This window comes from Amblyraja radiata, chromosome 15 (assembly GCF_010909765.2).
Source record: "Amblyraja radiata isolate CabotCenter1 chromosome 15, sAmbRad1.1.pri, whole genome shotgun sequence".
In the NCBI taxonomy this organism is placed as follows: Eukaryota; Metazoa; Chordata; class Chondrichthyes; order Rajiformes; family Rajidae; genus Amblyraja; species Amblyraja radiata.
In genome coordinates, this window is record NC_045970.1 from 41,629,239 (window position 1) to 41,644,901 (window position 15,663).

Sequence of the window (15,663 nt, forward strand, 5' to 3'; positions counted from 1 at the left end):
CGGTATTTAATTTTTTTTCCTACTTCATTTCACATCAACATAGGGATCAAATAAATGTGATGAAATGATCCCTCTGTGGTGAGGTACTGTTCTGACATTGTTCTGGATTATTTGCCTATTTGATGTGCTCCCTTGCTTCATACATTAAGCATGATTCTAAAGCTACTGTTAAAAGGAAACATCATCTTCCACAGTTTATAGAATATACTTTGAAATATCAGGATATAACTAAATAACAATAGTGTGCAAATGTCAAATAAAATTCTCACAGTTACGGTTTGGCATTGGCCTACGAAGTACTACTTTAGCATACAAAAGTACACAACATTTTTGAATACCCAATTCACATTTTAGTCACACTGCAGACTTACCAATTAAACAATTCCAACTATTGTATTTATCAAAACCTCATCAATCCCCATCATATTTTTCAAATGTTAATAATCACTGCAGAAGAAACACCGTTCAATAACAAAACATACATGTTTCTGATTGAAACGTTAAAGATTTTTTGACAACTATGATTGTGGAACGTGCTCCACTTACTGCCAGCCTCCATACAGTTCCCACTGCTTTTGGCATCTCTCCTGGGACCTGGACTCGGATTGGTAATGAGCCCATGCTGAAGGTCAGATTCACTGACGACGCTGGCTATTTTCCTCGTCGGTTTCAGCTTCAGTGACTCACAACCCTGATGTGCTTCACTGAAAACATTCTAAAACAATGCCAAATGTGTGCCAACAAGTCAGAGCAAAGAGACAATAGACAATAGACAATAGGTGCAGGAGTAGGCCATTCGGCCCTTCGAGCCAGCACCGCCATTCAAAGTGATCATGGCTGATCATCCACAATCAGTACCTCGTTCCTGCCTTCTCCCCATATCCACTGACTCCTCTATTTTTAAGAGCCCTATCTAGCTCTCTCTTGAAAGTATCCAGAGAACCGGTCGCCACCGCCTTCTGAGGCAGAGAGTTCCACAGACTCACAATTCTCTGTGTGAAAAAGTGTTTCCTCATCTCCGTTCTAAATGGCTTACCCCTTATTCTTAAACTGTGGCCCCTGGTTCTGGACTCCCACAACATCGGGAACATGTTTCCTGCCTCTAGCGTGTCCAAACCCTTAATAATCTTGTATGTTTCAATAAGATCCCCTCTCATTCTCCTAAATTCCAGAGTATACAAGCCCAGCCGCTCCATTCCCTCAGCATATGACAGTCCCGCCATCCCGGGAATTAACCTTGTGAACCTACGCTGCATGGCCTCAATAGCAAGAATGTCCCTCCTCAAATTTGGAGAGCAAAACTGCAAACAATACTCCAGGTGTGGTCTCATTAGGGCCCTGTACAACTGCAACAAATACAGTACAACTGTACTTTTGATCCTATTCTCAACTCCTCTTGTTATGAAGGCTTTCTTAACTGCCTGCTGTGCCTACATGCTTACTCTCATTGACTGATGAACAAGGACCCCCAGATCCCGTTGCACTCCCCCTTTTCCCAACTTGACACCATTTAGATAATAATCTGCCTTCCTGTTTCTGCTACCAAAGTGGTTAACCTCACATTTATCCACATTAAACTGCATCTGCCCACTCACCCAACCTGTCCAAGTCACCCTGAACCAATGGTTCGATAACTCTTCGAAAATATAATTATTTTAGTTTTATAGAGCAATCGTTTACATTCCCAAAGCCTTTCCGAGGTGCTGTGGCCTGCTCAGAAGGTTCATCGATCAGCAGGATCTCGCCCGAAGGCTCAGCTGTTGATGGGACCGCGCCCGAGGGTTCGCCGGTCGACAGGCGTAAGAACCCGCCCAAAGGCTCATCTGTCGGCCAGGACCAGTAACCCGCCTGAAAGATCGCCGGGGCCCACCCGCAGGCTCGTCGGATGGCGGAGCCGGGAGGGACTGGAGACGTCCGATGTGAGGAGCGTGGGCCGGTTGGTGGGTAAATCGGAGGGCAATGCCTCTCACGCCTTCAAGGTAGGCTACAGGAAGCATCTCCGGGGCACAAAGATGGCCTGGTGATGAGAGGAAAGGGACCACGGGGCCAGTACATCGAGCGCGTGGGCCGACTGGACTTTGAACTTTGCATAATGGCGCCAAATATGGCGGTGCCCGCATGTGTAATATATGCAAAAAGAATTTCACTGTGCAGTTGGGTATGTGACAAATAAAGCACTATTCAACTTTTGAACAATTGAACATTCATCTGATTATATTTTGCCCTCCTCACAAGCTGGAATATAAAGACATTGGCTATTGTTTCTATGGATGGCAAACACCTCCTGTATTTGCTGAAATGTAGTTATAAATGCTAGGGGAATTTGCATGTCGATCTGGGGTATGATGTTGTATAGATTGCAAATATCTTCCACTGCTGTGCTGGAATATGATGCCCAGGGTAAAATGTGCTTTTTAACACTCACTTGGTTGTTGGTGCCATGTGTTGAGGATAAAGGGATTACTACTTTGAATTTAGTGCTCAAAAATAATTCACAGCATTGAATGATGGATGGATGCCACAGACATTTTAAGCACATATTAATTAAACATATATTTAACAGCAACACATGATAAAACATTGCAAATTTAGTTGGAGAATTAAAAACTATCTGTGCTCAGAGATTGGTGGATCAGAACTTATTCGGACTATAGGGAACTAGTTCCGATACACACTTTAAAAAATGTCATCATATTTTTGTGCCAGTGTTAATTGGTAAACCTGTGGCAAGTTGTTCTCAAAGTTGTTATAAACGTTAAAATAAATAATAAAAGTAATAAAGAAGCCGAGTTTTCAAGATTTGAAAAAGGAAAAACAGTAAAAATAGAAGTAATCTGTTAGAAGCTAAGGCAGGTGAAACCACAACAAAAGAATGGCGTTGGTACAAAGCATTTTGAATTTGTCTCTGGTGAATTAATACATGTAGCAGAACAGGTGGGACCCAATGACAAAATTGTTTTTGGCATGTTCTACAGTTGTACACAGAATCCCAGCTACTGTGGTGAACCTTTATAACAAACAGTCGGTCTGTAACATGGTATTGCCACCAGCTGTACCTTGAGAGAGTGGAATTCCTTCTGACTGACAGAAATACCAAGCTGGTTAGAGGGAGCAACCAGAATACTCGAATGAGAGTCCATGTGTCGAAAAGAGAACCACTGGCTAGCTGTAGTGTACGCAATTGTGTGTTTTAGATTTCCATACCTGAATATCGCAGTGTGGACATTGGGAACACACTGGCGGTAGGATCTGACCTCACACTCTGCCCGTGGGCTCAACAGGGATGTTATCTTTATTGGCGAGCTGGGTACATTTTGATTCAGGCCCTTCAGCTTTATGCCAGCCACAGCTGCTGCCTCCAGCACTGCCACATTCATTTGAGTGGGAGTGCTGAGCTCCATTACAAAGTATCGGTAGATTTTTGTTTATTTTTCTTTAGTTGAGTCAAGTATTTTTTTGTTTTAGTTAACTTCAATTTAATTCTTTTCTAGATAAATGTAACTTTTTTTAATGACTATTGCTTGTTTAATTCTTTATTTTTTTTCATGTTGTTTCCAAATGTCAGTGATCATCCTGAAAAGGCCTTCTGACATTCACTAGTCAACTTTGCAAAGGCAGCAATGAGCCTTCACAGTTGCTAACACTTAGTGTTGGCTCTGGGGCAACTGTGATGGACAAGCTATGTCATGATAAGACTGTCAGGGTCCCGACAGTCTTTTCAGGTGAGGCAGAGGTTCACTTGCATCTCCTGCGACCTCATCTACTGTATTCGCTGTTCCAGTTGTGGACTCCTATAAATCAGCGAGACCAAGCGCAGGCTCGGCGATAATTTCGCTGAACACCTCCGCTCTGTCCGCCTAAACCTACCTGATTTGCCGGTTGCTAAACACTTTAACTCCCCCTCCAATTCCCACACCGACCTTTCTGTCCTGGGCTTCCTCCATTGTCAGAGTAGAGCAATTTGGAGGAACAGCACCTCATATTTCACATGGGCAGTTTACCTCCCAGCGGTGTGAATATTGACTTCTCTAACTTGAAGTAACCCTTGCTTTCCCTCTCTCTCCATCCCTCCCGCTTCCCAGTTCTCTGACAAGTCTGACTGTTCCCGATTACATTTTATCTGTTTGCTTTGTCGTCGCCTTTTCCTAGCTAACAATGATCTATTCTACATTTTCCTTGAACCGCATCTCTTTTGATATCTCGTTTTCACATTTTATCGTTCCTTATCTCTGTGTCTTCCTCTCCACTGACTCTCAGTCTGAAGAAGGGTATCGACCCAAAACATCACCCATTCCTTCTAGTCAGAAATGTTGCCTGTCCCGCTGAGTTACTCCATGATTTTGTGTCTTTCATCGGTGTAAACCAGCATCTGCAGTTCCTTTCTACACATATAAATAGTTCCGTTTAGTTCAGCTTAGAGATACAGCATGTAAATAGGCCCTTCTACCCAGCATCTATGATGACCATCAGTGACCCATTCACACTAGTTCTATGTTACCCCACTTTCTCATCTACTCTTGACATACTAGCGACAATTTACCTAGACAAGCTACTAACTGTACATTTTTGGGATGTGGGAGGAAACCAGAGCACCTGGAGGAAACCCATATGATCACAGGGAACTTGCAAACTCTACACACACAGCCTCAGAATTCAGGATTGAATGCTGGTCTCTGGAGCGGTGAGACAGCAACTCTATTTGCTATGTCGCTGTACCTCCAGTGCGCAACCAATGCGCAGTGCAACTAATTAACATCTGCCTATCGTGATAATTTCAGGAATCCTTGGACATATAAACAAAGGTCTCGTTATTCCTCAGTACTTACTATGGCTTACACAGTGCTGGTTTTAGTGGTACCAATTCCAAAGCCATTGATGAAGTCTATGCAGACCACATCAACGGCACCACCCTCAGACATTTCCTTGAAGAATTCAATCTGATTAGTCAAACAGAAGTGCCTATTAACATTGCCACGTTGTTTATTCCTGATCAATTTCTGCCTCTCCTAGATTATTTCATTCTTTCCCACAGATGCGAGATTTAGTCATGTCATTAACTGGCCGATCCCTGCGGCTCTTCTTGAATAAAGGCATCATATTTTCTGTCCTCCAGTCATCTGGCATCTCTTCTGTGGCCATAAAAGATTTGAAAATCACTGTGAAAACCCCAGCAGTCTTCATCCTTGCCCCCAAAAGCAGCATATGATACATTTCAAAAGGGCCCACTTTAAGACTGCTGTCTTTGAATATTTCATCTTTTTCACTGGCATTTTGCTCAAGTAATCCACTACCTTCCTCCCTGACATTTCCAACTACAAGACCCTTCTCTAATGTAGAGATAAGAAGCAGCTACTTAAGATCTCACCTACATCCTCATGCTACGAGTATAGATTTCTACATTAGTCCCTGATATGGCCAACTCTTTCACTGATTACCCGCTTGCCTGTAATAAACTCATAAAATGCGAATTTCCTTAATCATACCTGCCACCTGATGCCAATTTTTCAACCTCCTATTTACTTGTTTAAGAATTTCACTGCACAATCAACACTCTTGTCGGCACCAGTTTTGATTTTCCTGGGGGAAATTAGAACTGTGATTATTTATTGTTATACTGAATAAATTCATTTTATTGGTAATACGAAATCTAATTGTTTTCTCATCATCATTCTACTCTCAATTTTTAAGTGAAGATGCAGTCATTTTTATTTATGTTTGTTATTTTCGCAGTCAGCAATTTCAAGAGAAAAAAATCCAATTAGAATGAGTAATAGAAAACTCAAATACGGCACCATAGATTGTGAATAATTATCTTGTAAATCACTTTTGGAAATCACACACGGACTTCTTGATAACTGTTAGTCATTTATGTGTTACCTGCAGAATTCTTCCTATATTCACAAAATAATCACAGAGGTGCCCATTTCTTCACCCTGAGTGTCTTGACTACTGGTGCCCTAAATAAAGCATCCAGTTAAACTCACTCCCTTGCTCTTTTCGTGTAGCCCTGTGTAATCTTTATCTTTTCAAGTAAACTGCCCTCTCCATTTGAAAACTCACAATTAAATCTGTTTCTACCAGTATTTCCATATACAGCGTTCCAATCCATAACAACACATTGGCTAAAAAGTTACAATTCCTCTGCTTCTTTTCCCAATGCTGTCACTTTGCACATAAGCACCATTGGAAATGTTTTTCCACTAGTGTTTCTGAGTAATGCAACATCCTTGGTAGGCTGCTTTGAAAGTAGGAAGGAACTGCAGATGCTAGCTTACACCAAAGATAGACACAAAATGCTGGAGTAACTCAGCGGGCCAGGCAGCATCTCTGGAGAGAAGGCTTGGGTGACATTAAAGAATCTCTGTCAAAATGAAGGAATAAACTGTATTCTAAACTGCCAGACGAGAAAGAGAACAATCACTGAAAGCACAATAGTAGATACAATAATCCAGATGATAGCTCAATGATAGCAGTAAGAATTGTCTTTGGAAGCAATAGTGGTCAGTAGAAACCTCCCTCCAGAGACTTAAGCACATAGTCCAGAAGAGCTCTTTTAAGGAGGTCTTTTCTTGGACAAAATGTAAACTTGTTCATCAATATAAAGCCTTATTTATCCTTTTAGATGGGTATAAAATTTGCCATTCCATTGATATGAAAAAAAAGCGAGCAAATTCTCCTTGGTGTCTCAGCTATAATTTATTTCTAAAGTTTATGATAATTGTTGACGCATTGATCAAACTGAATATTGTTCAATTAAGTTAAATAAATTTGTCTCATTACTCATTGCCTTAGCCACCACCTGCCAGTGTGTATTTCTTTGCCTTCCAAAGTTCAGGAGATTGAGTGTCAGCATGTGATACGATTCATAAGCCTGACCACTGTGGCTGGAATTCTGTGCTGAATCACGTACTCTCATTTATCTACATATTTAAAGGTACAACTTGAGTAGTTAAGGGACAGATCAGTGACAATGAACATGTGGAGTAGATATGGTTAAAAGCTCCAAAAAATAATTCAATTGTTGACTTGTGTAATAGGTCAAATATCACTCAAACCAAAAAAAGAAAGGGAAACACTTTAAACTAGACGCGTAAAGAACAGTTTCAGTAAACATGATGATCAAAGCCTGAATTCCCCTTGTCCAGTCCCTTCTGACCTACTTTGGAAACACCTCACATGGTGTTCAACACTCTTTCAATTACTCAGTCATCATTTTTTCAATGGACTTCCACTCTTTACATCTCTATTCCCTATCATGATGGTCTCAGGGCCTTCTAGTTCTTTCTTAAACATAGACCCAATCAGTTCCCCTCTACCAACACTCTCCTCCACTTGGTGGAAAATGTCCTCACCCTCAAAAACATATATTTTGATTCAGAGAGTCATACAGCATGGAAACAGGCCCTTTGGCCCAACTTGGATCTGCCAAGAAAGATGCCCCATCTACACTAGTCCGAGCTGGCTGCACTTGGCCCATAATCTTTCTAAACCTTTCTATCTATGTTCCTGTCCCAATGTCTTTTAAATGTGGTTATACTGCAACCCAGCCAAATCTAGACAAAAATGGCAGGGACATTTGTACTATATCAACTTCAGGAAATTACCATTTTCAATGTGGCACTTAACCACTTACTCGTGACGTTTGAGATGGCACAGTGGCACAGCTGGTAGAGCTGTTGCCTCACAGCGTCAGAGACACAAGTTCAATCCTGACCTCGGGTGCTGTCTGTGCAGTGGGTCTAAGGGCCTGTTTCCATTATATCTCAAAACTAAACTTAATACATTCCCCATCACCAACATCCTGGGATTAGCAATGAATAGAAACTTTACAGTACCAGTCACATAAATACTGAATCCACCAGAGCACGTTAGAGTTAGATATCCTCTGACAAGTGGCTTACTTGTTGATACCCCACTATCTGCAGGGAAAAATCTGGAGTACATAGAACAATACAGGTCAAGCACGGGCCCTGCGGCCCACGGTGATTGTGCTGAACATGAAGTGCAGGAAGGAACTGCAGATGCTGGTTTAAACCAAAGATAGACACACAATCCTGGAGTAACTCAGAAGGATATGCCTGTTGCCTGTCCCGCTGAATTAATTTTGTGTCTATCTTCGTGCTGAACATGTGCCATGTTAAACTGATCTCATCTACCTGTACGCGATCCATACCCCTCTATTCCCCATGCTTCCAGGTGCCTATCTAAAAGCTTCTTAGATGTCAGTGTCGTATCTGCCTCCACCACCCCTGGCAATGCATTACAGGCCCCCACCAGTCTCTGTGTAAAAAAAACTTGCCCCGCACATCTTCATTGAACTTTCCCCCCCCCTCACCTTATATCTATGCCCTCTAGTGTTGGACATTTCCACTCTGGGGAAGAGTTCTGACTCTCTATCCTATCTATGCCTCTCATAATTTTATATACTTCTATCAAGTCCCCCATCAACCTTCAACATTCCAGAAAAAACAATCCAGTCTATCCAACCTCTCTCCCTGTAGCTGAAACCCTCTAATTCAGGCAGCATTCTGGTAAAAATGTGCGATGGAATACTTTTCACGTGCTTGAATAAGCTTCAACAAAATTCAAGAAGCTTAATGTCAGGATAAAATAATCTCATTAACCTGCATCCTGGTGTAACTCTCTAAACATCCACCACTTTCACAATGAAGAAATAGAAAATGAATAGTAGAACATTGAAGGGTGATTTTAGAAGGCAACATCTGTGATATAAAAATATAATGAACTTATTTGCAAATAGATTAACGTTCTGCTACACATAACAGAATGAAGCATATGCATCGGGAATAAAGGGTTTATTAATAAGCTTACTGATGAAGAAAATCCAAAAGATATGTAAAATTTCTTGTCACTGTCTGCATTACAGGTATTACCACAATCTAAATTAGATAGCCTAAATTCAAAGTAACTAAACTGGAATACAAATGTTTAACATTATCTCAAAACTGACAAGGGAAGCTCTTCTGTTTGTTAACAGAGCTATGGAGACGCATAGTGGAGAGAAGTGTTAAATACACTTCATGTAAAATGCCAGGTGAAATTTGTTTTTGCTTAAAGGTGCAAAAAGCATCTACATTAGCCACATTATGAGAAATATTTGACCACAGCTCAAATGTGTTGTCCCAAAAAATAATTCTCTAAATAAACAGGCAGTGCACAGTGTGCCAAAAACTGCTTTTGTTAATGACCTGTCACTGCGTAATTCTATTACATTTAAGGCCAAGAGATAATTTGAAATAGCCAAACTCTTATGCGTTTAGTGCACTCGAATTCCTTGCCTCCACTCACACAGTAAGGGAATGAGTGGAAGAAAATAGAGAGAATATGGGCGCAGTTTGTACATTGCAAGAATGGTCATGGGGATGATGCAGTCAGCATCTGCAGTGGTTCACTTGGGAGAGGTGTTGGTAATTTGAGGGTCAGGACACCGGGGGCATCACATTTATCTGCCATAGGTTGGTTGGATGAGATTGCCAGGGATGAAACTGGCTGCTTGAGAGTTTAGGATCATCATTACAATGGGAAAGATACATAATATGTGGCAGCACGTTCCAGATATATTTTAAAAAAAAATATTCAACATTGTTAAAGTCGTTTTCCCATGGTAGGGTTATCAAAACCAAAACATTTAGGTGCGAGGAAGGTATTTTAATGGGGATCTGAGTGGATAAGATTAGGAGAGAATCTTACACAGGTGCTGGACTGAAAGATTGCAAAAAATAAGAACAAATCAACATTGTAGGTAACCAAAAATTAAATGGCAGAAGGAGTTATCCAAACAAGTGTGAATGAAACACCTTGGGAGGTTGAATGTAGGGAGAGAGTATACAGTCAATGTTAATACCCTTATCAGCATTGATATGCAGAAGGATCTTGGAGTCTAAGTTCATAGCTCACTGAAGGTGGCAGCACATGTAGATAGCAAGGTTTAGAAGGCGTGTGATATGCTTCCCCTCATTGCTAGGGGCATTGAATACAAGAGCCTGGATGTCATGATGCAGCTGTATAGAACTTTGGTTCGGCCGCATTTGGAGTATTGCATGCAGTTCTGGAACCCCATTGCAGGAAACGTGTGGTTTTGGAGAGGGTGCAGGGGAGGTTTCCCAGAAGGCTGCCTGGATTAGAGGGTTTCAGCTACAGGGAAAGGTTGGAAAGAGATAGTTTTCTCTAGAATGCCAGAGGTTCTGGGGACACAATAGAAGTACATAAAATTATGAGAGGTACATAGATAGGGTAGATTGTCAGAACCATTTCCTCAGGGTGGAAATGTCCAACACTAGAGGGCATAGCTAGAAGGTTAGAGGGGGAAATTTTAATGGAGATGTGTGGGGCAAGATTTTTTACACGGAGAGTAGTGGGGAACTGGAATGGATTGCCTGGGGTGATGGTGGAGGGTGGAGGCAGATATGATAGTGGTGTTTAAGAGACATATGGATAGGCACATGGAAGTACAGGAATAGAGGGTTATGGATCATGTAAGGCAGTTGAGATTAGTTTAATTTAGCATCATGTTCGGCAAAGGGCCTGTTCCTGTGCTGTGCTGTTCAATGTTCTTTGAGTCGTGTCATAAAATAATTTCTGACGAACCGACAAACCTGCAATGTGGTCATCCTTAATTTTGGAAATATCATCTGATTTGAAGATGTTTGATGTTTTATTGTGTATTACTGTGAGATGGTGCTCTCTCTCTCTCTCTCTCTCTCTCTCTTACAAGCAGAGAGATTAAGAATGTTTGCTCTTGAGAAGAAAGTAAAAGCAGCCAGACAGAAATGGAGGTGAGCAGAATCTGCGAAGATGGAGCTATTCACAAAACAAACCATTGGGATCAGGAATGGAACTGGATGGTCAACATTTCATTGGTATTAGGGTCAAGGGAATAGATGGCTGTTTACATTTTCAAGATGTGGAGGGTAGAACATGTCAGAAAATCAAGATGGAATTAGGAAAGGATGCCATACCAGATTAGGGATACATGGAATTGAGTGCAGGATTGGCTTGGTAGGCAGAAAGACAGTCGGGCAGAAACAGCTGAATTTTGGTGACAAAAATATCCAAGTGTTCCTCATTATTGTCCTTACTCAATTCAGTCAGCCAGACCTATAACACCAAACTCAGTCTCTTTTTTGCCCACTTGTTACTTCAAGAATGGCTCACAAAGGAACAATATAATATGAGTAACAATGTTGTAAGAATATATCGAGAGAATGTTACAAAAAGGAGACAAAAGAGATTTACTACTTAACGAGATATTTAAAACGGCTACATTATTATTAGCAGTAGCACCAAAATCCTCAACACCTACAACGAGAATGGTTATAGCTCTCAGATGCATGAAAAATCATCAACCACGGGTCAGACAAGCTGATTTCTATTTCTATTATTATTGTGTCCAAATCCTGCCAATTCCAACACTTGAGTGGTGTGATAAGATCTTCACCCAGAAGGCAGCCGCTGCCACCTTTTCAAAGACAGTTAAGAGTTGGGAAATGTATAATGGTCACCCCATATTTCATAAATGAATAACTTAAAAATCTGACAAGGCAAAAGATTGATATTATAGATTTCAATTGGTTTTGCCTCAAAATATCAAACAATTTAAGATTAATTTACACTTACTGGTGATTGTAGCTACTGTAATTGTAGTTAATCCAATTGATAGAAATGCAACTCATAGTAAATTCAATTTCCAATTCATTTTTGGTCCTGATAAAACTTTGGTGTGATTTCCCCAATTAGCTTTCTTTGGAAGAGTTATCCTGCATAGGTATTGTTAAATAGGAAATTGCAGGCTCACTGAGCCTAACTTTCAAACATTTGAACTGTATTTCTGTCTGAAATTTTAACTCTGATTAATGGTGGCAATTAACTTTACACTAAGAATTTTTACAAATTAATGCTTAGCTAAAACTAGAGTGAATTTATATATCCACAGAACTATAAAAATTATAACATTTAATTTGCCCCAACAATGAAAATTGATGTTTATTTGTTGATGCCAAAGCCAGGAGTATCAATGAAGGAGTGCATTCAGGCAAAAATAAATTTGTTCATAATAACCTCAACCAAATTAAAGTTCCCAACTATTTTCTTGGGTTAGATTTCAACCTGCATTGGATTTCACGATAATATGCATCTAGTGCCCAGGAAAGTCATATTCCAGTATGTTAACAAGAAGGATGTAATTCAATTCTGGTTTGGCTCCAAAGTGTGCAACATCAGATTGTCTGTAAATGTAATTTGCAAGTAAACAAACCCGAACCCAAACTGGAATAGAAGACTTGCCAAAAATAGATTTTGCCAGTCATGTGAAAAATTGAAATGAATGGATTCCTGTTAATCTTCATCCCATATTTCATCAAATTTGATAAATTCCACCAAAATGTATTTTCTCCATAAGCACCAAAAATAAAAGCAAATATTAGTCCGAACATGAAACCTGCCATGATAAATAGATGAAGTAAAATCATAAATTCTTTAACAATGTAATTAGATAGATATAATACAAGGCAAAAATAAATTTATATAAAGCACAGAGTTTAAAACGATGAACAGCCGTGAAGATTTGAAAATGCAGAAGTGAAAGTTAAAGGAAAGCTTCTAAAAGTGAAGAGTGAGTATGAAAACAATTAGCAAGAAAAAGAAAAGAAAATACAAAGATGCCGTCTACAAATGTAAACAAGAGGAAACTGTGGAATGATTAAATTAAATTCCATCAACCATTCCTTAGCCCATCCGATCGGTTAGGCAGGTCGGCTGAGGAATGGTTGATGAAATGTAATACAGAGAAATATGAGGTGTTGTATTTTGGGAAGTCTAACGTGGGCAGGGCCTACACAGTGAATGGTAGGGCTTTGAGGAGTGTTGTAGAGTAGAGGGATCGAGGAGTGCAGGTACATAGTTCCTTGAAAGTGGTGTCACAGGTAGACAGGATGGTCAAAAAGTCTTTTGGCACATTGGCCTTCATCAGTCAGAGTACTCAGTATAGAATTTGGGTGGTCATGTTGCAGTCATATAAGACGTTGCTGAGGCCACATCTAGAGTATTGTGTTCAGTTTTGGTCACCATGTTTTATGGGAAAGCTTGTAGTTGTCAAGCTTGAAAAAGAGCAGATAAGATTTATGAGGATGTTGATAGGACTCGAGGGCCTGAGTTTTATGGAGAGGTTGAGCAGGCTAGGACTTTATTCCTTGAAGCACTGCCGAATGAAGGGTGATCTTATGGACGACAGATGGCACAATGGGCTAAGTGTTCGGCTGGCAACCGGAAGGTAGCTGGTTCGAATCCCGCTTGGAGTGCATACTGTCGTTGTGTCCTTGGGCAAGACACTTCACCCACCTTTGCCTGTGTGTGTCCTTGGGAAAGACACTTCACCCACCTTTGCCTGTCTGTATGGAAGTAATTGTGTGAAGCACTTTGGGGTCAATGCAAGTTGACTAAAAATGTGCTATATAAATAAAGACATTATTATTATTATTATTAAGTGTACAAAATCATGAGAGAAATAGATCGGGTAAACACACAGAGTCTTTTGCCCTGTGTTTGGGGAATCGAGAACCAGAGGACATAGGTTTAAGGTGAGGGGAGAAAGATTTAATAGGAGCCTGAGGGGTTGCTTTTTTACACAAAGGGTGGTGGGAATATGGAACGAGCTGCCAGAGGAGACAGTTGGGGCAGGTACGATTGCAACATTGAAAATGTATTTGGAAAGGTACAGGGATAGTTTAGATTTAGAGGGATATGGGCCAAACGCACACAGGTGGGACTAGTGGAGATGAGGCTTGTTGGTCAGCATGGGCAGGTTGGGCCAAATGACCTGTTTTCACTCTGTATGACTCTATGATTCAAGTCAATTATGGGCCAAAGGAGGCGGCTGCGAGGTGAAATGTGCAAGATCATGAGTGGCATGGATAAAGTGGACGCTCACAATATTTTTTTCCCCCAGAGTGGGGGGTTCTTAAACTGGGGAGCATAGGCTTCAGGTGAGAGGGAAGAGATTTAAGAAGGATCTCAGGGCAACTTTTTTCACTCAGAGGATAGACCTCAACTGAAATAACCTTCAAGAGGAAACTATTGAAGCAAATACAAATATGACTTTCAAAAGACACTTGGACAGATATAAGGATAGGACAGGTTTGGCCAGTTGCAGGCAAATGGAACTAGCCCAGAACTTGTTTTCTCTCCTTCTTAGTTCTGATAACCTTCAACCTGAATTGTAATTTTGTTTCTCTTTCCACCAAGATTTTACATTTTTATTTCAGATGGTGAAGGTCTGTTCAGTTGGGTAGAAACGTGACAACTGGTATCCAGAGAGGTGTGAGGTCCAACAAAGCAAGAGAATATCTACTAAATATTTAGTAACATGTAAAAAGAAATGGACTTTAGAATGCATGTCGATAAATCCTTAATAATAGAGGAAGAAGCTGAAGGGAGCCTTAATTTGGACATCATAAATGATTGAGTGAATAAATGGAATAAATAGAAGAACTCTTTATATTGGATTCAAAAAGATACAAACGTGCATCGTTTAAGAAAACAGATTGTCCTGTGCTGGAACGTTCTGTGATTCTAAAGTATTCAGGACAACCTCTTCATTCAATAATGAAACCAATGAGTAGAGAAAGGTTGCTTATGCACACACATTTCCAATCCAAGTTATTTGCTCTACTGGCTGTTGGAAGGCAAGCAGCAGCTGTCTGCAACTTAGTTTAGTTTAGAGATAAAGCACGGAAACAGGCCCTTCGGCCCACTGAGTCCGCACCGACCAGCGATCCCCGAACACTTATACTATCCTACACACACTAGGGACAATTTACAATTATACTAAGCAAATTAATCTACAAACCTGTACATCTTTGGAGTGTGGGAGGAAACCGGAGATCCCGGAGAAAACCCACGCAGGTCACAGGGAGAACATACAAACTCTGTACAGACAGCACTGGCACTGCAAGGTAGCAACTTTACCCCTGTGCTACCGTGCCACCCTGGAGCTGAAGCTGCAGAATATGGCATTTCCTTACAATACTTGGTTCATAAAAGATATTAAGCATCAAACCATTCATATTCGATCGGTATTCAGTCGGTTCAGCGACAGTACCTTTCCTCATGATAGGGTGGCAGAGTGGCACAGCAGACAATGCTGCTGCCTCTCAGCTCCAGCAACCCAAGTTTGATCCTCACCACCAATGCTGTCTGTGTGAAGTTTGCCCGTTCACACTATTTTCCTGCAGGTTACCCCTGATCTTACCAGTTTTTTTAATCACATCCCGTGTTGATAGCTGATAGGCGTATCTGGGGCTGGGGGGATTTAATGGGTCTGTTAGAGAGAATGAGTTACCTAAAAACAAGTGAAGGAATGGGATTACTCTGACAGCCAATAAAGAATCGTTAGGCCAGTGGTGTTCCTCTACATCGTAAGAATATACAAATTAAAAAATAAACTAATGTACTACAGTAGTACCACATATGTAAAATTTACTATTCAGCAGCTTTTTAGCAGATGTATCCATTATGAATTTAAGGGGAAAGCCTGAAGATTCCATCATAATTCCAGCAGAGTCTGTCACAAAACTATAGGAAACTCATTGTGCGGATTACCACTGATTCTGAAATTCCAAGATTCACTCGGCAGAAACTCAATCATTT

At 40.7% G+C, this 15,663-nt stretch overlaps 1 protein-coding gene across 8 annotated transcripts in view; it reads right to left on the minus strand.

Moving 5' to 3' along the window:
- mypn (myopalladin) overlaps positions 1-15,663 on the minus strand; it is a 129,795-nt gene that overhangs the window by 88,427 nt on the left and 25,705 nt on the right. The window contains exon 1 of one of the 8 annotated variants that reach the window (XM_033034252.1): positions 547-604. The exons of the other annotated variants lie outside the window; for them this stretch is intronic. The gene's annotated coding sequence lies outside the window, so the exon portion shown is untranslated. Of the gene's footprint in view, positions 1-546; positions 605-15,663 lie in introns of those variants that run through there. 8 annotated transcript variants of the gene reach the window in all.